Raw genomic sequence first — 22,206 nt, 5'->3', positions numbered from 1 at the left:
CTTTTGTTAAGAAGAAATGATTTTCCTGAAAACATAATTAAAACACTTTTAAATAAATATCAAGAAGAAAAGAATCAAGAAAAAGAAAAAGAAAAACCGCAGAAAATATTTAAGTCAGTAGCTTATGTGCCAAAATTGTCGGAACGATTGGCCAAATCAGACTGCTACAACAAAGATGAAGTAAAAATAGCCCATAAGCCGATAAATACATTAAAAAACATATATAATCAAACAAAATCAAAAATTCCACATACAGAAAAAAGCAATATAGTTTACGAAATTCCTTGCAATGGAAAAAACAACCAACCATGCCACAGCGTATATATTGGAACAACAAAAGGCAAACTTAAAACTAGACTAGCGCAACACAAATCGGATTACAAATATTGCCAACATACTGTAAACCAAAAAACTGCACTTATGACCCACTGTACTGAAAACTCCCACTCACCAAACTTTGACAAAGCTACTATTCTTCAACAAGAACAACATTACAGAAAACGATTTACTCTGGAAATGCTTCACATTATTAACACACCAACCAGTAAACGAATGAACTATAAAACGGACGTAGATAACTCTGCTAGCTTCTATAGATATTTGTTGACAAACAAACGATCAGTGATAAACTCCACGTCAAGTGATACACACGTGTAAAAAATGTATGTTATAATTTTTTTTTAAATTTGTATGTTAGGAAATTTGTTATTTATTTATTTATTTTGTTGTTTTTATGTTTTGTAGTGTTCACCCTGAAGACGATTACCGTGTGTAATCGAAATATATTGGTAATATATAAAAAACCCTTGTGTTTTTATTTCAACTCAGACCTCAAGCCAGCTAGAAAAAAAAAGTGAGTCGTTAACAAAAAGGTCGCCAAAATCAAAATTTATAAAGACGGAAGGCACGCCGTATACATGCAACAATAAAATGGATTATACTCAAATCAAAACCAACAGCAACAACGCCAGAGCATTAATAAATAAATTACAGTATATTTCAAAAAAAGTGGTAAAGCAAAAATGTAATATGAAGTTCCTTTTAAAGTGCAGAAAATCGAAGTTAGTTCCTAATTTTATTAAAAATTCTACAAAATGTAACAGCTTGTTCATATTTGATCGTTATACACAAACAGACATAGACAGAACATTAGATAGACATACATACTGTTTTCACACAAAAATCCTTAGTCTGCTAATAAAACAAAAACACAACATACTAAAAAGACAGCAGCAACAGATGGAACAAACAAAAACAAAACTTAAGGAATATCTAAACGCGGGAGATTTTGAGAAGTTACTTCAAAGTGAAACAAAAGTCGCAAAAAAACTCACAACAACTCTAAAGAAACGACAAGAAGCAAAACACGACAAACTGCGTCAAAATGGAAATCATCTCTTTGCTGACAACAATAAAAATGAAGGTTGGTTCGTAAACAAAACGAAAGTCGAGTTTCCATCAGACATACAAACGCTTTTGACAAAAGGTCCAAAATTTGCGCTTCCAATCGAGAATACAAAATTTCCTTTATTCAAATATATAGCTGATGGAGAGAATCTTGTACAAACAATTAAAGTTAAAGAGAAACAAGATGAAGCAAGAACAAAACTCTCATTACTTATAAAAGACCATACAACAACAAATAGGCAAAGTACAATAGATCGTGCAATAACTGATACAGTGGGACGGACTCGGAAATTTCTTAGTAAAAATAAAAACATTCGTATATTAACATCTGACAAAGGCAACAAAACGGTAGCTATGGATATAAGTGACTACAATAAGAAAATGGGCGATATATTAAACGACTTGACAATGTATAGGGTTCAAAGACAGGACCCTACATCGAGACTACAAAGCAAAAATAACAGTCTGGTCGACAAACTTTATAAATTGGATTTAATTTCAAAAATAGAGAAAAATAAATTATCTACAACAACAGCTTTACCTCCGAGGATATATGGACTACCAAAACTACATAAGGAAGGAACACCGCTCAGGCCAATCTGTTCGGCCACTGGATCGCCAGCACATAACCTATGCAAATATATAGCAGATATATTGAAAAGCGCAACAGCAAACTCGGCATACAACATTAAAAATACACTTGAGTTTAAAACAAAAATTAAAAACACCTACATTTCTGACAATGAAAAGCTAATATCTTTCGACGTAATTTCCCTGTTTCCCAGCATTCCCACACAATTAGCCCTTGAGATCATAAGAGACAATTGGATGAAAATAGAAGAACACACAAATATACCAAAAAAACTGTTTATGGAAATACTTACGTTTTGCATCGAAGAAAATAGGTATTTCAAATTCAATGATATATTGTATACACAGCTAAAAGGATTGCCGATGGGATCCCCAACATCACCAGTAATTGCCGATATAGTGATGGAAAAACTATTAGAGAACACAACAACGAAATTAGCAAGAGTACCCAGATTACTCACAAAATATGTTGACGATCTATTTGCTATAATACACGAAGATGATGTAAAAAGTACGCTAGACACACTAAACTCTTTCAATAAATATATAAATTTTACAATGGAACTTGAAGAAGACGGAAAACTACCATATCTTGACTCAGTTGTTATTAGAAGCAAAAACGAATTGAAGTTAAAGTGGTATAAGAAATCAACATCAACAGGACGAATCATCAACTTTTACTCAAAGCATCCAAAGACGATGATAATGAATACAGCAATGGGCTGTATAAGAAGAATGTTAGAAATTACGGACGACACTTACAACGAGGAAATTAAAAATGAAATAAAACTTTTGTTAAGAAGAAATGATTTTCCTGAAAACATAATTAAAACACTTTTAAATAAATATCAAGAAGAAAAGAATCAAGAAAAAGAAAAAGAAAAACCGCAGAAAATATTTAAGTCAGTAGCTTATGTGCCAAAATTGTCGGAACGATTGGCCAAATCAGACTGCTACAACAAAGATGAAGTAAAAATAGCCCATAAGCCGATAAATACATTAAAAAACATATATAATCAAACAAAATCAAAAATTCCACATACAGAAAAAAGCAATATAGTTTACGAAATTCCTTGCAATGGAAAAAACAACCAACCATGCCACAGCGTATATATTGGAACAACAAAAGGCAAACTTAAAACTAGACTAGCGCAACACAAATCGGATTACAAATATTGCCAACATACTGTAAACCAAAAAACTGCACTTATGACCCACTGTACTGAAAACTCCCACTCACCAAACTTTGACAAAGCTACTATTCTTCAACAAGAACAACATTACAGAAAACGATTTACTCTGGAAATGCTTCACATTATTAACACACCAACCAGTAAACGAATGAACTATAAAACGGACGTAGATAACTCTGCTAGCTTCTATAGATATTTGTTGACAAACAAACGATCAGTGATAAACTCCACGTCAAGTGATACACACGTGTAAAAAATGTATGTTATAATTTTTTTTTAAATTTGTATGTTAGGAAATTTGTTATTTATTTATTTATTTTGTTGTTTTTATGTTTTGTAGTGTTCACCCTGAAGACGATTACCGTGTGTAATCGAAATATATTGGTAATATATAAAAAACCCTTGTGTTTTTATTTCAACTCAGACCTCAAGCCAGCTAGAAAAAAAAAAAAAAGTGAGTCGTTTCTAAATTTATATCTGGAGTTGAAATTGCATTTATTTCTGGAATACGGGAAAGTGTGTCGGCAACTATGTTGTCTTTTCCACGTATATATTGAATATCATTTGTAAATTGAGCAATATATTTAAGATAACGTAGTTGACGAGGAGATCTATCTACTTTAGAATTTAGAACATGAATTAAAGGTTTATGATCAGTATAGATTGTAAAAGTTCTACCTTCAAGAAAATGTTTAAAATGTTTAATTGAATTATAAATTGCCAAAAGTTCACGATCAAATGTTGAATATTTAGTTTCTGTTGTAGTTAATTTTCTTGAAAAATAAGCTAAGGGTTCTAGTATATAATTGGTAGTTTGTTTCAAATTTTCTTGGAGGGGGAGTAAATATAGTGTTAAATACTTTGTATTCTTTACTTTAATTTTTAAAATAATGTTTAATTGAGTTTTCATGTTAACTTAAAATTTTTGAAAAACTTCAAAAAAAGAAAATTCTAATTAGTTGGAAAATATTTAAACTCAAAAATAAATGACATAATATTTTTAAAAAATAAATATTTAAATATTTGGTTAACCACCAAAGGTGCATAAGGCTGAATCATGTACCGCACTCTTGGAGAACTGCTTGTGTAGCTTTCCTACCAAAGGCGGGGAAGATCGGTCACGTGTATCCCAAAGACTGTAGACCCATTAGCTTAACATCATTTCTGCTCAAAACCTTGGAGAGGCTGATAGATGTATACATAAAGCCCAACGTGGATGAAAAGCTGCTCTCCACAACACAGCATGCGTACACCAAAGGCAAGTGGGAGGACACCGCATTGCATAGGGTGGTAATAAGCATAGAGAAATCCCAGGAATATAAGGAATATGCTCTAGGAGTCTTCTTGAACATTGCCGTGGCTTTCAATAATGTTTCTAAATGGGCGATTATGGATGGTCTTAATTACATTAAAGTACATCCAGCCTTAGCCAGATGGATCGGCTGCATGCTAAATTGCATGAATTTTACATCACACTGGGGATTGTACGAGGCCACGAAAATAGTGGACAGGGGCACGCCGCAGGGAGGGGTGCTATCACCTCTGCTGTGGACGCTGGTCATCAACCAACTGCTCAGGCGATTCGATGAGAGACCCGTAAAACTTACGGCTTACGCAGATGACGTTGCAATTGTAATAAGTGGAAAGTGCCTTCCAACGAATAGTTCTTTGATGGATCGGGCGCTTCGGGATATTCATACCTTGGCATCTAATGTCGGGTTGAAATTCAATGCGAAGAAGACGGATATCGTCTTGTCTACAAAGAGGTACAAGGTCCCAAATTCAACAAGGCCTAAGTTAGGAGGGGTGACCTCACAGGAGAAACCTTGCACAAAATATCTGGGAATCATCCTAGACAGTAAGCTCATGGAAGCTCAACGTGGAGAAGAGGGTGAAGAAGGCCTCAACGGCACTTAATGCATGTAAAAGAATGCTGTGGTGTACGTGGAGCTTATCGCCCTCTCTTTTTCATTGGGTTTTTACAGCGATTGTAATCCCTATTCTATACTATGGAGTTCTTGTTTGGTGGAAAGCCACACAAAAAACAACATACCTCAAAAAATTATAGGGGGTATGCAGACTATCGATGCTTAGCATTACGAGAGTCCTGAAAACAACCCCGACGGCTGCACTGTATGCTATTCTGCACATTCCACCTGTAGACCTCGTAGCAAAGAACATAGCATTAACAACTGCAACCAGGCTAGGTTCCTCGGGGCAGCTTGAGCGCCGACAATATGGCCATAGAAGTATAGTGTCATCAATCAAAAGACGAACAGACTACCTGATTCCCTATCTGCGCTTCGAGGGATATCTTATGGCCACAATAGAGGTGGACGGTTGGCGCAAGGGTGCGCAAATGGCAGACGAGGCGATACATGTGTACACAGATGGTTCCAAAGTATTGGAAGGAGTAAGGTCTGCGGTATACTGTGCTGATCCGGAAATAAGCAGATCCTACAGGCTGCCGGATTACTGTAGCGTTTTCCAAGAGGAAATATTAGCCGTAACCAAAGCAGTAGAAACCCTGGAAGAGAATAGCTTAAGCTGCAACCGTGTTAATTTTTACATTGACAGTCAAGCAGCAATTAAGGCGATAATCTAGCATAGCACAGCATCTAAATGTGTGTTAGAGTGTAAGCAGTCTCTGGAGAGAATCGGGACAGGGAGAAGTATTAATCTATATTGGGTCCCAGGGCATATGGAAATAGATGGGAATGAAAAAGCGGATGAACTAGCTAAAAAGGGTGCATCCCTTGAAGCTTGCTCCGCAGACGTCCCAATTAGACTGGGCGAGATTAAGCGAAGGCCAGAGGTGCACATGCTCGACCAAACGGGGAAGGCGTGGGTTCAAGCGCGAGCTGTAAAGTGTCGAAGATTATGTGTAGGTCTTACAACCTTAGACTAACAAAGTTGCTTCTATTATTAAAAAGAGAGAAATGTAGACTCATGACGGGTATTCTGACTGGACACTGCCTTCTGGCGTCACATGCTTTTAAATTAGGCTTGGTCAGCAGATGTAGAAAGTGCGGGTTGGAGGAGGAAACGATCGAGCACGTTCTGTGCTCGTGCCCTGCACTTGCCAGGCTGAGACTCCAGCTATTAGGAGTGATACAGCTGTCAGATCTAGAAGCAGCAAGTGGATTAGGTACTAGGAAGCTTCTAGTATTTGCCAAGAGGACGGAGTTATTTCATAACATAGGTCCTGGTTTTTGATAGGGATTTTCATTTTGGTCGTTAAAACAATCTTCTGGTAACACTACGGACTCAATCAATCTATGTGAGGTCCTCATGGACCGGCCAGTTTAACCTAACCTAACCTAACCTGACCGAGACACAATCTTATGCATGCCAGTAACATCGTCACAATCACGCAAGATGTTGCGTTTGTAAATATGAAGGAACTACACACTTGGCAATTGAAATTTATTTCGCCTAGCCCATTCACATAAAAAATTTAGCGAATCACTGTATAAAGATTATCACTGTACAAGAAGGTTACTTGCCAACATATTTTGAGTCATATTGATATTGTGACGAATTTAGTGCAATTCCGCTTATTTGCAACCTTCTATTAACGTTCGTATCGCTAAACTGTTGAATAAATAACTCCAATGTTCAATAATGCAAAATGGTCTTTAAGAGACTACTATGAAAATACTTCACAATAACACCTATACTTCGCACCAGATAGCGTGCTTAAATCAAACTGATTGCTGCTTACTCTGCTTTCGCTGTTTTATACTCTCTGTCTCGTTCGCATACTTCTAGGCGTTTCTTCTTGTAGAATTTACTACTTAGTTACCAGCTATAAACATACTAGCTATAAACTACAGATGTACGTTTATAGCCTCTCGCAAAGCCATATGTGCGTGTATATGTGAGTAATACTTCCACCGATGATTGCATACTTTTGTGAGTATCTCAGATATATGCATGTGTTTGTGCGTATCTCTACGCCGCTTGTATGTACATATGTGTAGACATAATGATTGATTTATTTATGTACATACAAATGACTGCTTAGTATCGGCTTAGGTATGATAGTATCCCTTACTATTGCTAATATTCGTCATAATATGTTATATTGCAGTTTTTAACTGTGAAAAATATTAGAAAAGTTATCAACGAGTGGGGAAATGCTGCGTTTGTAAATATGAAGGGACTTCAGACTTGGCAATTGAAGTTTATTACGCCTTGCCCATTCACATACAAAATTTCGCGAAGCACTGTTGTAAACATTCTCCCTATACAACAAATATACTTGTTAACATATTTGGTGTCGTATTCGATTGTTATATTGCAGTTTTTAATTGTGAAAAATGTTAGAAAATTTACCAACCAGTGGGAAAAATAATTTCACTTGCAAAGTATGCCAACACCCTTAGCCAAAGCAAATGTCAAATTCTTCTTCTTATGATTTGCTTGGAACAAATTTGGGAGTTGGCTACTTTTCAATATCAGATGGCGCCAGTGTCGCTCATTCTACCGTTCTCCATAAAAATACGTGCAATCTTCTCATAATGCATAAGCATGTGTTAAACTCATCTATATGAAAAACTGCTTATGTGTCGGAGCTGTAAGACAGAGTTAAGGGCGAATTAAGCCGGAGTCATTGGTGCCGCATGTCGTATCGCTGTATCCGTATCCCTAACGTAATCAGCTGTTTATCGTTACGACGGTAAACCAAAACCCAATTGGTTGGCTACGATACGGTTACGACCTTAGCGGCACCAATAATCGATTGCATTGATTCTCATAAGGTTGGTCGAATCAGCTGTTAAAAGGTTACCGATACGGTTACCGATAAAGCACCAATGTCTCCAGCTTTAATGGTGACTTATAACCATAAAGCCATAACCAGATAAATCAGCTGATCGAACCTACCTTATGGAAAGGAATGTAATTGATTAATGGTGCCATACCATAACGCTAACGCCATAACCAATCAATTGGTTTTTGGTTTCTCGCCATATCCATAACCTAAATATATTTGAGTTGGTGAATTTAATAACTTTTTTTAGTTTTTCTTCATTGTTTTGGGTACGTTATGACTAAGAGACTTATTTTTTGTGGAATATGTTTTGTAATTTTTTGCGTTTTCTTCATTTTTATGAAATTTTCACGATTGTTAGGTTAAGGCACCATTAATCGATCACATTGAGATGGTTATGGATATGGGTATGGTTACGACTATGGCGTTAGGGTTAAGGAAGTTTAATTTGGCTTTTAAGCTTCAGACATTGGTGCTTTATCGGTAACCGTATCGCTAACCTTATAACAGCTGATTCGACCAACCTTATAGGAATCAATGCAATTACCTGCGGAGATTTTAATGTTAATCTCTTATGTAGTGACCCGTATACCTGCCGTTTGTTAGACGATGGTTCAAGTGTTGGTCTTGAAGTGGTTAATGTGTGCGTACCAACAAGGTATGGACAGAACTGCTGTCCCAGCCTTCTTGACTATTTCATTGTGTCCGATACGTCTAAAGTCTTAAAGTTTGATCAATTATCCTTTATCTCAGACCATGATCTAATTTTCTGTTCATTTGATATAGTGCTCGATAACCACAGTGCAGTAGCTAGACCATCCATTTCACCAGATTATCGACGACTGGACGTAAATAACCTTCTTGGAGACATCTCCAGCATAAATTGGTCTGCTTGTTGGAGCTTGAGTTCGGTGCATGAAAAGCTGAGATTTTTAAATGAAATTATTTTATACCTCTATACAACTCACGTTCCATCTCGGGTATATAGCAACAGATCTTCCTCTTGCCCTTGGTTTAATAGATCCGTCCGTGCTATGATTATCATGCGCAATAAGCTTTATTCCCTTTGGAAGAAAAACCGAAGCGACGCAAATTGGCGTGCATACAAACTTACACGAAATGAGACCACAGCCTATATTAGGAGAGAAAAATGCAGATACTACAGTAAAATGTTGAATATATCGTTGCCTAATCATGTTTTGTGGCGTAATCTGAAAAAACTTCGTGCACATGTGAGTGAGAGTTCTGACTGTTCCCTTAATCCTGAAGATCTTAATGCAGCTTTTGTGAGCCAAGCTAACCCGTCTTGTCTTAATACCAGTTTCTCAACCCCTCCCTTATATGTGGTTCCTGTTTGTCAAGTATTTGAGTTTACAGCTGTTTCGGAACTTGATGTGGCGAGATGCATAAATAAAATAAGGTCCAACGCAATCGGTCAGGACAATATACCGCTCAAATTTTTTAAAATAATTGCCCCGTACATTCTTCCTACATTGACGCATATTATCAACCACAGTATTACTACCTCCTGCTTCCCTGATATGTGGAAGATTGCCACGGTTATACCCATTGCAAAAACTAAGTTTGCAGATTGTCCTGGTGACTTTCGGCCTATCAGCATTTTGCCAGCACTCTCGAAAGTCTTTGAGATATTGTTGTCGGAACAAATTCAAGACCATGTTTGCAAACATAGTATGCTATCACCATTCCAGTCAGGCTTCCGATCAAAGCACAGTTGTTCCACGGCTATCATAAAAATTTTAGACGACATCAGGGCACCCTTTGACAAAAACCAGTTGACTTTATTATGCCTGCTTGACTTCTCAAAAGCCTTCGACTCTGTGAACCATGACCTGCTGTGCTTAAAATTAAAAAAATATTTTGGTTTTGATGACTCCGCAGTGCGGCTCATGCGAAGTTATCTGACGGATAGATCCCAGCTTGTCAAAGTCGGCTCCGAAACTTCAGGTCTAAAACCACTATTGGCAGGGGTACGCCAAGGCTCTATCTTGGGTCCACTACTTTTTAGTATTTTTATTAATGACATATTTAATGCATGCCAGCATGCTCATATGCATGCATATGCTGATGATGTCCAACTATATTTGTCGGGAAATCATGAGGGGACAAACGATTTATGCTCAAGATTGAATAATGACTTAATATCCATACTTGAATGGGCTAGGAAAAATTACTTATGCATGAACAGTGAGAAATCATACGTGTTGCCTATATCTAAAAAACGAATAAGTGTCTCAAGTATTCCGCCCTTGCGCGTTGCCAGTAAATGTCTCAAACTCGTTTCAATAGTGACTAATCTTGGTTTTGTTATTAACACGACGCTGTCCTGTGATAATCATGTAAATTCGGTGGTTAAGAAAGTATACTAAGAAACTTACGAATATCTGCTATTTATACTCCGGTCAATGTTAGAAGAAAACTTGCAATTCAATTGATTATGCCGATCATTTGCTACTCTGAGCTAGTGTACAGTAAACTGAGCTCCCAGTCTGCTCATAAAATTTATGTAGCATTTAATCATGTTACACGTTATGTATTCGGCTTAGCCAGATTTGATCATATATCCAGCTGGAGAGCGCGTCTACTGGGCTGTGAAATCTTCGAATATCTGAAAGCTAGGAACAGCATTTTCCTTTGTCAACTTATCATGTATAAGGAGCCTAGTTACCTATATGATAAGCTAATATTCCCCAGGTCTGCTCGAATCAACGACCTAATAGTACCAACTTATAACTATCTAACATCTGGACGGCTATTCTTTGTCAATGCCATTCGCCTATGGAACTCTATTCCAGTATCCGTACGTAGTAGTCTAAATAAAAGCAACTTTAAAAATGTTCTTTATGCTCATTTTAGGTGAAACCATTATACTTCTTGAGTTTTCGCCATCAATATGTAGGAGTGTATACAATGTTTTGTTATTGAATTTAATTATTTCTTTTTTTAGATACTAGTAAATTACGATAATTCTCTATGTTTGATGTGATTATTTAACCTACATAACCCTCTGTTATGACTTTTGTTCTTTTTTACATTGCGATTTATCTTTTTGTTGTACTATAAAAGATCCTAGATCTTATTGTACTAATACTATTTTTGCAATAAATGATGATGATGATGATGATGACGTGATCGATTATAGGTGCCGCTAAAGCTGCAGACATTGGTACTTTATCGGTAACCTTATAACAGCTGATTCGACCAACCTTATGAGAATCAATGCAATCGATTATTGGTGCCGCTAAGGTCGTAACCGTATCGTAGCCAACCAATTGGGTTTTGGTTTACCGTCGTAACGATAAACAGCTGATTACGTTAGGGATACGACTACAGGGATACGACATATAGCTGGAGACATTGGTGCTTTATCGGTAACCGTATCGGTAACCTTTTAACAGCTGATTCGACCAACCTTATGAGAATCAATGCAATCGATTATTGGTGCCGCTAAGGTCGTAACCGTATCGTAGCCAACCAACTGGGTTTTGGTTTACCGTCGTAACGATAAACAGCTGATTACGTTAGGGATACGGATACAGCGATCCGACATACGGCACCAATGACTCCGGCTTATGGCATCAATGACTCCCGCTTTAAACGCATCTATATCAAAAACTGCTTTTGTGACGGGGATTTTATTTTAATTCTTCTTCATTTTTCTCAAACAAAAGACCAGTATTTTGCGACCCTGGTTTTTTTGCAGAGGGTTTCTGTTTTATAAATTTTCTAAAAATTTTATTTTATTTCTTCGGGCAATTGTTTTGAAATTGGTCGAACAGATGTGTGCTAAAAATATAAAACAAAATAAATGAAAAAATTGTAAATAAAATTTCAGCTTCTAATGACGTGCTTTTTGTGATACATAACCAAATATTTATGAGAAATTCAGATTCTAATAATCCCTAAAGAAATAATAACGACAAAAATTGAAGGGTTTCTAAAGAAACAAACGTGTGTCTGGTGTGCATAAAATAATTTTTTCTAAAAAAGAGTTGATTGAACTTGCTTGATAGCAGAGATTGGGCTGATCGCCAAAAAATATTAAGCAACAAAAAGGGAATAATATAAGCAATTGACGATAAGGTGCTGAATTTGACTGTTGAAAGTTTCAAGGATAACTCACAAATATTAAGTATAAAGGTAAGTCATAGTTCCGCCATGGTCTTTACATATAATGTCTTATATCTATATGATTTACTAAGCAACTGCGGTAAAAGTATAGTTGAGGGGTCGACTGCTAATACGCTACCACAAATATCGAGAGAGGTGTCAAAAGACGCGTATTAATCTCGAGAACAATAATCCGAAGGCGGAAAAGAAAAATTGTATCTCTGTCCGGAGATATTTGTAGTCGAAGTTGGCGATTTTCATGTGGTTGTTGTTGTGTTGTACCCACAAAAAAAATTGTGTATCACCGTGGCGGTAGCCTTGGTTATACCACACATCCGGACTTGGCATGCTTGTAGATGAACACAAGCGGGCGAAATGGGAGGAGCACCTAAGAGGTTGTAACCTCTCTACCGGTGTGGGTAAACTTTGGTCCACCGTAAAGTCCCTATCGAATCCGACTAAGCACAAAGACAAAGTTTCCATCGCCTTTGGCGACAAAGTGCTGTCGGATGCGAAAAAATGCGCGAGCGCTTTCTGCCGACAATATATAATGCATCCTACGGTCGACAAAGATAGACGGAGAGCCAATAGACGCGCACATAAACACAAATTCAGCGCATCACCAATCACCATCACCGCTAAAGAGCAATCGTGCAGCAACCGTGCAGGTCAGGGAAACAGACTCTTAGTCCCTGCCTCCGTTTGCACCGTCTGCCATCACAGAATATATCGGTTTGCGACATCCGCTCAATGCAGCTCCTGCTTTGTGTGGTGCCACTTTCCTAGATGTTCTGGTCTCCGCGACGGCAACCCCTCGACGGGTTTCATCGCGCCATGTTGCAAGGTCGCAAACCCAAATCATCCGGGTACCCCAATTCTTGCCCAAAGACGCCCAGTCCCAAGGCCACAACAGCAATTTCGTCCTGGCCTTCCACAACCTAGGCGTAGTCACCCCTCACTTACCCCTAGAGTGGCGTCGTCACCCCTCATGCACTTCAGAATTCTGCAGTTCAACTGTAATGGACTAACTGGGAAGATTACGGAGATAGTCGACTTCATGAAGCGGCACAACATCCGGATTGCTGCGATTCAAGAGACTAAACTCACAGCAAGATCTGCATTGCAGACCTGCTCTGGTTATAATGTCCACAGGAAAGACCGCGAGAGCGGAAATGGAGGCGGCCTCGCGTTTATTATACACCACTCTGTGCAATATCATATATTTGATCCTGGCATCGACCGCAGTGACAATGTCTTACAACGTCAAGGCCTATCTGTCCGGTCAGGCGATACAAATCTAGAAATCATCAACATCTACATCCCTCCTGTCACCTGTTGCCCCAGTGGATACCGCCCTAATATCGAGGCCTTACTCACTGGCAACAATCGCATTATCTTAGGCGATTTCAATGCCCATCACGACCTATGGCATTCAAATTTGCGGCCGGACAGTAGGGGTGAGATGTTGGCGGATCAAATAGACGAAACGACGTTCTGCACAATAAACGGAGACGCCCCCACACGTATGGTAGGAAGCTGTCATAGCTCGCCAGATATCTCAATCGTCAGCGCAGAACTCGTAAACTGCGTCAACTGGCAGCCGATGGTAACATTGGCATCCGACCACCTGCCCATACTTATTTCGTTCGAGCGTACCGCCGACTTCATCGTCACCGAAAAACGCACTTTCATAAACTTCAAAAAAGGAAATTGGGAAGAATATAAATCTGCAACAGACAGCAGCTTTGCTGCCCTCCCTATCCCGACTGATGCCCGCCAAGGGGAGCGTTCCTTCCGTAAGGTCATTGAATCCGCCTCGGCACATTTCATTCCCGCCGGGAGAATTCCCGAAATCCGGCCCCACTTCCCGGCGGAGGCCGCGAGCTTAGCGAGGGAACGCGACCTTATAAGACAGCTTGATCCAGGCGACCCCCAAATAAGGGATATAAACCAACGCATCAGATTGCTTGTGGACGAACACAAGCGGGCGAAATGGGAAGAGCACCTAAGAGGTTGTAACCTCTCTACCGGTGTAGGTAAACTTTGGTCCACCGTAAAGTACCTATCGAATCCGACTAAGCACAAAGACAAAGTTTCCATCGCCTTTGGCGATAAGGTGCTGTCGGATGCGAAAAAATGCGCGAGCGCTTTCTGCCGACAATATATAATGCATCCTACGGTCGACAAAGATAGACGGAGAGCCAATAGACACGCACATAAACACAAACTCAGCGCGTCACCAATTACCATCACCGCTAGAGAGGTTGAGGACGCCATTGGTCGCGCTAAACCATCCAAAGCAGTGGGCCCAGACGGCATAGCCATGCCGATGCTTAAAAACCTAGGGAAAGAGGGTTTCAAATATTTATCGCATGTCTTCAACCTGTCTCTTTCCACCTTTGTCATACCCGAGAAATGGAAAATGGCCAAGGTGGTCCCGCTACTAAAGCCTGGGAAACCAGCTAACGTAGGTGAGTCATATCGTCCGATATCTCTCCTATCGCCAGTGGCAAACACGCTTGAAGCCATTTTGCTCCCTTATTTCCAAGCACATTTGCAGCTAGCCCCTCATCAGCATGGCTTCAGAAAACTCCATAGCACTACCTCCGCGCTAAATGTCATTAGCACCCAGATAAATTGCGGTTTGAATCAATATCCCCACCATAGAACAGTACTCGTAGCGTTAGACCTATCAAAAGCTTTTGATACGGTCAACCATGGCTCGTTACTGCAAGACCTGGAAGGGTCTACCCTTCCCCCATGTCTTAAAAGGTGGACCGCAAATTATCTGGGTGGTCGGCAGGCATCGGTGCAATTCAGAAACGAAACATCAAAACAAAGGAGAATTAAACAAGGGGTGCCACAGGGTGGTGTCCTATCCCCGCTTTTGTTTAATTTCTACATATCTCAGCTACCTTCACCACCGGAAGGAGTCACAATCGTTTCCTACGCCGATGACTGCACAATAATGGCCACAGGCCCAGGCCCAAAGATCGATGATCTATGCAATAAAATAAACGGCTATCTCCCTGATATCTCCAGTTTTTTCGCCTCGCGAAACCTGGCATTGTCACCGACTAAATCTTCCGCGACCTTATTTACAACATGGACGCCCCAAATGTCGACCATATTGAACATCCACGTCGATGGCACTACGCTACCGACTGTCCTACACCCCAAAATCTTGGGTGTGACGTTTGATCAGGATCTACATTTTGGTGCACACGCAACCGCAATTGTTCCAAGAATTCAGAGCCGTAATAAAATCCTCAAATCCCTTGCTGGCAGTACCTGGGGAAAAGATAAAGAAACGCTCTAGACCACATACAAAGCAATTAGTCAGCCGATTACGTGCTACGCGTCACCCATATGGTCGCCAAGCCTAAAAACCACCCACTGGAAGAAACTACAGGCCTGCCAAAATACTGCTCTCAGAATCGCCACGGGCTGTCTTCTTATGTCCCCAGAACACCATCTGCATAATGAGGCGAGAATACTCCCCATCATGGAGAGAAATGAGATGCTGACCAAACAGTTTCTGTTGAATACCCAGAAACCTGGGCATCCCAGCAGACATCTGATTGACGAACCAGCACCGCCTAGGGGCCTAAGGAGTCATCTCCGTAAGCATTTTGAGGAAATACGGCACCTGAGAACCCAGCCCTATGAAGCGGAAAAACACAAGCAGGTCCTTGGTGAACTCCATAGACAGGCGTCGGACCTTTATGTCGGGAATTGCCCGGTGAATCCAGTACTTGAAGAAAAATATCCAGAACTCGCAGAAGAGGAACGCATACTCCCCAGGGAAACGCGTGTCACTCTTGCTCAACTTCGTTCTGGATACTGTAACAGGTTAAACTCTTACCTATCCAGAATCAACCCCGATATACAAAATGTATGCCCTGCTTGCAATGTGTCCCCACATGACACCAACCATCTCTTTAATTGTAATGTGGAACCAACGCCTCTAACACCCCTTTCCTTATGGTCCACCCCTGTTGAAACGGCAAGTTTCCTTGGACTCCCGTTAGAGGATATTGATGACAATTTGTGATCGGTCGCGGCTATTAGGTGGGGCGAGCATTGCTACAACAACAACCGCTAAAGAGGTTGAGGACGCCATTGGTCGTGCTAAACCATCCAAAGCAGTGGGCCCAGACGGCATAGCCATGCCGATGCTTAAAAACCTAGGGAAAGAGGGGTTCAAATATTTAGCTCATGTCTTCAATCTGTCTCTTTCCACCTTTGTCATACCTGAGAAATGGAAAATGGCCAAGGTGGTCCCGCTACTAAAGCCTGGGAAACCAGCTAACATAGGTGAGTCGTATCGTCCGATATCTCTCCTATCGCCAGTGGCAAAGACGCTTGAAGTCATTCTGCTCCCTTATTTCCAAGCAAATTTGCAGCTAGCCCCTCAGCATGGCTTCAGAAAACTCCATAGCACTACCACCGCGCTGAATGCCATTAGCACCCAGATAAATTGCGGTTTAAATCAATACCCCCACCATAGAACAGTACTCGTAGCGCTAGACCTATCAAAAGCTTTTGATATGGTCAACCATGGTTCGTTACTGCAGGACCTGGAAGGGTCTACCCTTCCCCCATGTCTTAAAAGGTGGACCGCAAATTATCTGGGTGGTCGGCAGACATCGCTGCAATTTAGAAACGAAACATCAAAACCAAGGAGAAATCGGAGCTTTTAAAGCAAAACTTTATGAATATTGTAAAACCTTAGCAATAAGATAGTAAATTGTAATATAATTTAATTTATGAATTAGGCTTTTTTCCGTAATAAATAAATGAAATGAAATGAAATGAAATTAAAGAGGGGGTGCCACAGGGTGGTGTCCTATCCCCACTTTTGTTTAATTTCTACATATCTAAGCTACCTTCACCACCGGAAGGAGTCACAATCGTTTCCTACGCCGATGACTGCACAATAATGGCCACAGGCCCAGGCCCAAAGATCGATGCGCTATGCAATAAAATAAACGGCTACCTCCCTGATCTCTCCAGTTTTTTCGCCTCGCGAAACCTGGCATTATCACCGACTAAAGAGGGATTCAAGGGGTTGTGTAGCGCAACATATAGCTTCTCCAACCCAATTGTCAACCTCACCTTCGAGCGGCGAATCCCGTTTCACTAACAGACGAGGCTTTGGCGACCCCAAGGTCCTCATGGAACTTGGGGGTGGGGAGGGAGGGATGGCCTGAAGGTTTAATGTGGCCATATAAATCGTTCCCGAGATGGTCGGGCCTGCACCTTAATGGTGCTGTGTTACCGGAGCGTATCGGATCTGTATCCGACAAAGGACCATCACATCGATAACACTCCCCAAAGCCTTCGGGGAGTAACTAATCGCTACAACAACAACAACAACAACATCACCGACTAAATCTTCCGTGACCTTATTTACAACATGGACGCCCCAAATGTCGACCATTTTGAACATCCACGTCGATGGCACTACGCTACCGACTGTCCGACACCCCAGAATCTTGGGTGTGACGTTTGATCAGGATCTACATTTTGGTGAGCACGCAGCCGCAATTGTTCCGAGAATTCAGAGCCGTGACAAAATCCTCAAATCCCTCGCTGGCAGTACTTGGGGAAAAGATAAAGAAACGCTCATGACTACATACAAAGCAATTAGCCAGCCGATTACGTGCTACGCGTCACCCATATGGTCGCCAAGGCTAAAAATCACCCACTGGAAGAAACTACAGGCCTGCCAAAATACTGCTCTCAGAATCGCCACGGGCTGTCTTCTTATGTCCCCAGAACACCATCTGCATAATGAGGCGAGAATACTCCCCATCAGGGAGAGAAATGAGATGCTGACCAAACAGTTCCTGTTGAATACCCAGAAACCTGGGCATCCCAACAGACATCTGATTGATGAACCAGCACCGCCTAGGGGCTTAAGGAGTCATCTCCGTAAGCATTTTGAGGAAATACGGCACCTGAGAACCCAGCCGTATGAAGTGAAAAAACACAAGCAGGTCCCTGGTGAACTCCATAAACAGGCGTCGGACCTTTATGCCGGGAATTGCCCGGTGAATCCAGTACTTAACGAAAATTATCCAAAACTTGCGGAAGAGGAACGCATACTCCCCAGGGAAACGCGTGTCACTCTTGCTCAACTTCGTTCTGGATACTGTAACAGGTTAAACTCTTACCTATCCAGAATCAACCCTGACATACAAAATGTATGCCCCGCTTGCAATGTGTCCCAACATGACACCAACCATCTCTTCAATTGTAATGTGGAACCAACGCCTCTAACACCCCTTTCCTTATGGTCCACCCCTGTTGAAACGGCAAGTTTCCTTGGACTCCCGTTAGAGGATATTGATGACAGTTTGTGATCGGTCGCGGCTATTAGGTGGGGCGAGCATTGCTACAACAACAACAACTTGGCATGGCGTAGCCCAGGGTTATTTTATATATGCGCGGCCGGTAATAGTCTAGTTGAGTTGTCGACTGCTAATACGCGTCAAAAAATATCGAGAGAGGTGTCAAAAGACGCGTATTAATCTCGAGAACGCAGAAAGGTATTCTGCGCAAAAATACTATGGATCCCACCCCGGTTTCGGAGGTACCCGCGTGTCTTTTTTCAGTTTTTCGTTAATATCTTTTGAACGAGTTAAAATTTTTTTTTTCCGCCCTCGGATTATTAATACTGATGTCAAGACGCGTCGTTTGACACCTCTCGCGATATTTTTGAAAGCGTATTAGCAGTCTACCCCTCAACTAGACTATTACCGCAACTACTTCAACTTTCTTGTTTAAAACTATAATAGCAAAATAAGGAGCATTATCCATTTTGTGGTAAGTTCCTGTCTTTGATGGCGGCAAAGCACACACCTGTATATACATACATATATTCATACATACTGTCAAACAAACCCTTGACCAAAAAAAAAAAACAATTCTCGTAAAATATTAGGAAAGTAACGCTAGACCCGGTTTCTGATGCGGAATTGGAACGCTTGGTGAGTGAATAAAATCACGAACTTTGAAGTGACACCTCTTTAACGCCATTAATTTCGTGCTGCCTTAGCATTACAGGATTTTATCATATCAAAGCTTGCTGACATGATCAAACTGCGTTTTATAAACATGTGAAACTTTTATCGTAGAATATTAGCTCAAGTGAATATAATTGCTCATATGTAGGTCATTGATTTATTTCACCATTTCTTCTTTGTGCATAGGTATTCGAACTGCCTATGAAGTACCTTCAACCTTTATTAAGGATATTCCCAAGAAGACGCTGAATAATTTAATCAATTTTGCCTTTGATTTGTTTTCGTCGATGTCTATATTAAAACCATTTATAACCCAACAGGCCACAAGATGTCTAAATGAGCTCCTCCATTGTTTGAAGAGGCTTGGAATATTCCCGCCTATCGTAAGACATGAAAATTCAAGGTATCTAAAGTATAGCACCCGCGGCAGTCGGCCTGATAACACAAGTTGTTATCTGATTCATACTCGGCAAAAGGCTTTCCTTATCCATAACACCCCCTAAACCTTCGGGAACCAATTTTGCTGATACATCAACATCAATAGTTTTGAATGTGAGCTTGCACTCAATTTTAAAACTGTACAAAGTGTTTTTTTTTTTATTTGAAGCTGATAATTTTTTGTAAAAGGCCTCATAATCTGGCATGTTTAGGCGGATTGGTCAGTGATTTCTTGGTAGCGAGATATTGCATGTCCTGTGGTGCTCATATCTCTAAGCTCGTTCTGGTAGTATATCTGAAGATAAAATCACCACAAAAACTCCTTAAAAAATTAATAAATAAATATAGGGACAGTATTTAACAATTTGTTTATTCCGTATGGGGACGAACCAGTCAAGTAAGTAAATGTGTATGTGTATATTACTTATGTGACAATATACACGTCTATATATCTCAAACTTTTCCTATTAACATTCCTCAAGTGTGTTGACGAGTTTACGTAATAGTTGGCTCATTCAAGCCTAAGTTATTTTAATATGTATATACCGAAACAATGGCAAATAAAAGCTATATAAAACTATAATTCGGAATTGATTACAATGTCTATAGATCGCGTTATTACCCATAAAACAAAAAACAAGACGGTGTGGAATTCTGACCACCCGTGCTATATATTTCAAGATTGTATTCGAACACACTAAATTATAAAGAAAAGTTCTAAATTTCAAACTTCTCTTGTTGGTTTTGTTGTAGCATTGCTTCGCCCCACCTAATAGGTGCGACCGATCACAAATTGTCATCAATATCCTCTAACGGGAGTCCAAGGAAACTTGCTGTTTCAACAGGGGTGGACCATAATGAAAGGGGTGTTAGAGGCGTTGGTTCCACATTACAATTAAGATAGATAGATTGATATTTATTATTAATATGTTTACATATTTTTTGATTTCACAATAAATTTTAAATATCACAAATTCATTTTCAATTCACAGACGTGTATGATATACATATATATATGTATATATTAAGTAGTAAAAAGTAAAAAGTAATAAAAAGTATTTTAGCCTCGAATAAGATCTATACATAGCCATTTAAAATTCATAATATTATTCTCTCCTTTGATATAATCAGGTAACGAGTTAAATATGTTAAGGCCCTTATAATAATAATGTGTGTTTGGGCTGCAGTAGTCCGCTGTAATCCTAGTCGAAAGTCATTCGCATTCCGCACAGCATACTGGTGTGTATCTCTAACATACTGAATGCAACTTGTTAAATACATCGGCGCCCTGTTCTGTTTAATTTTAAAAATCATTATTAGTGTATTGAGCATCAGTTTTTGCTCAATAATTAGCCATTTCAATGTTTCAAGCATGTGACTTATTGGGGTGTATTTGTGGCATTTTATTATTGATCTCATACATTTGTTTTGTAATTTCTGTATTCTTCCTATTTGTGATTGGTTACAAGATGTGTACAGAATTGTGGAACAGTATTCAAAATGTGGCTTTATGATTGTATTGTATATTTTTATTGCTGTTGAAGTGTCTAATTTATTTCGTATTCTTCTAAAGAAGTAAATCTTTTTTGCAGCTTTTTTACACAAATAGTCCACGTGATTGTTAAATTTGAGCTCATTGTCTATTATTACACCTAAGTATTTCATATTGGTTACTTGCTCAATACTAGTATTATTTATCACTAAATTTATTTCGCTATTTGTATTCATCACCATTACTTTTGTTTTCTGTTCATTCAATTTGAATGCTCACCAAAATGTAGATCCTGATCAAACGTCACACCCAAGGTTTTGGGGTGTAGGACAGTCGGTAGCGTAGTGCCATCAACGTGGATGTTCAAAATGGTCGACATTTGGGACGTCCATTTTGTAAATAAGGTCGCGGAGGATTTAGTCGGTGATAATGCCAGGTTTCCCGAGGCGAAAAAACTGGAGTGATCCGGGAGGTAGCCGTTTATTCTGTTGCAAAGATCATCGACCTGGGCCTGTGGCCATTATTGTGCAGTCATCGGCGTAGGAAACGATAGTGACTCCTTCTGGTGGCGAAGGTAGCTTTGATATGTACAAGTTAAACAAAAGTGGGGATAGGACACCACCCTGTTGCACCCCTTGTGTAATTCTCCTTGGCTTAGATGTTTCGTTTCTAAATTGCACCGATGCCTGCCGACCACCCAGATAATTTCCGGTCCACCTTTTAAGATAGATAGATAGACATTGGGGAAGGGTAGACCCTTCCAGGTCTTGCAGTAGCGTGCCATGTTGACTGTATCAAAAGCTTTTGATAGGTCTAGCGCAACGAGTACTATTCTATGGTGGGGGTTTTGATTTAAACCGTAATTTATCTGGGTGCTAATGGCATTTAGCGCGGTGGTGGTGCTATGGAGTTTTCTAAAGCCATGCTGATGACGGGCTAGCTGCAAATTTGCTTTGAAGTACAGGAGAAAAATGGCTTCAAGCGTCTTGGCTGCTGGCGATAGGACTCTCCTATGTTAGCTGGTTTCCCAGGCTTTAGTAGCGGGACCACCTTGGCCATTTTCCATTTTTCGGGAATGACAAAGGTGGAAAGAGACAGGTTGAAGACATGCGCTAAATATTTGAAACCCTCTTTCTCTAGGCTTTTAAG

The 22,206-nt window shown here is 40.0% G+C and overlaps 1 protein-coding gene across 2 annotated transcripts in view; it reads left to right on the top strand.

Annotated features, from left to right (window-relative positions):
* The first annotated feature begins 11,691 nt into the window (after positions 1-11,691).
* The window catches only part of sigmar (Tumor necrosis factor alpha-induced protein 8-like protein sigmar), a 107,112-nt gene continuing 96,597 nt past the window's right edge, over positions 11,692-22,206 (top strand). Inside the window, exon 1 of one of the 2 annotated variants that reach the window (XM_067774167.1) lies at positions 11,692-12,126. The gene's annotated coding sequence lies outside the window, so the exon portion shown is untranslated. The remainder of the gene's footprint in view (positions 12,127-22,206) is intronic. The other variant, XM_067774169.1, reaches the window with a different exon arrangement.

The sequence above is a fragment of the Eurosta solidaginis genome, chromosome 3 (assembly GCF_040869045.1).
Source record: "Eurosta solidaginis isolate ZX-2024a chromosome 3, ASM4086904v1, whole genome shotgun sequence".
In the NCBI taxonomy this organism is placed as follows: Eukaryota; Metazoa; Arthropoda; class Insecta; order Diptera; family Tephritidae; genus Eurosta; species Eurosta solidaginis.
The sequence above is the reverse complement of the archived record's forward strand: the minus strand, read 5'-3'. Positions and strand labels throughout refer to the sequence as shown.